Genomic DNA, 1,302 nt, shown 5'->3' with positions numbered 1-1,302 from the left:
AATAATGTTAATGGTTTGTAGATGCTTAATGTGCTGTTAGTTCTGTTGCCATTGTTTGTTAAATATTATTAACAAGCTTTTGTTGCTCCCATTATTTGTTAATTATTATCAACAAATTTTAAGGCACAAACCCATTGGTTATTGATGGTTAGTTAAATATCAGAGTGCACGACGAACAAGATTACAAAATAATAAGAATATTATTAAACAAACGAGAATGCCGAAACAGCTACAAAATCTCAAGAGGCTACATCGTGACAAATTTGATCTCGACTGAATAACAAACATGTTATTTATAATAAACTAACCCTAATCCTAAAAGATAAGAAACCGAAACCCTAATGTTAACGGGCTAAGTCCAGAAAACCAAACATTCAAATAAACCAAAATACTAATATTTTCCAACAATTGGCGCGAGGCCATTATTGTTTCACCGCTGATGAGATTGTGTTGTTTCTTGAAGATTTTTTGGTGGGGTGCATGCTGTGTGCATTTTCTTTTGTGTTTCTTGCAATCATAAAGTGTGTTGAGCTTGGTTCATGAATAAAAACAGCAAATGTATTGACTTTTGGATGTGTTTTGCATAAAAACAGCAAGTTGTGATGTGTTTGTTGTTGTAAACACGATTGAGAACTTTGACCTTCGATGTGTTTCGCATGATAAAAACGGCAGATATATTGAGCTTGAAAATAAGGGTTTAGGGTTCACTGTCTTTCCATGTATAGAAAAGTTTACCCATATTTTTGGTTTCTTTATGGTTTCAATTGTCTTCACTCCAAAACTTCCCAACCTAAAGGCTTCAAAACATAAAAAGTTCCATAAAAAAAGTTCCATAAACCCCCCGAAAGTTCGATTGAAACTTTGACAAATAAACTGGAAAGATATAAGCGGCCCGACCGGCAGGTCCAAGACCTGTTTGGCCACTCCAAACTATAAAGTATTACAATTGTTCTGGCCAGATAACCCTCCACTGAAATATGGAGTTGGTGGGAGTCTGTGACTTTTGATTGTGTCATTTTTTCTGCATATAAAAAAAATGTTAGATTTGATTAATTGGCTGACTCAACATATCTAAACTACTATAGAGACCTTCCATTTTTTATGATAATTACGTGTTGACAAGAGAGACTATAACAAATCTTCCTCGTTCTGCCAAAAACAAAGTCTTAGATTCCCCTTCTTTTTTTTTTTCGTGGGGACATATTATTTTGTCCTTTTAATTGCTTTCTTGTCTCCCAAATCTTGCACGGTTATATTTATTCATTTCCTTTATATGAGCGATTTTGGGAGAAGAGAACCAAA

Source organism: Pyrus communis, chromosome 8 (assembly GCF_963583255.1).
Source record: "Pyrus communis chromosome 8, drPyrComm1.1, whole genome shotgun sequence".
NCBI lineage: Eukaryota > Viridiplantae > Streptophyta > Magnoliopsida > Rosales > Rosaceae > Pyrus > Pyrus communis.
Note: the sequence above shows the minus strand (reverse complement) of the source record.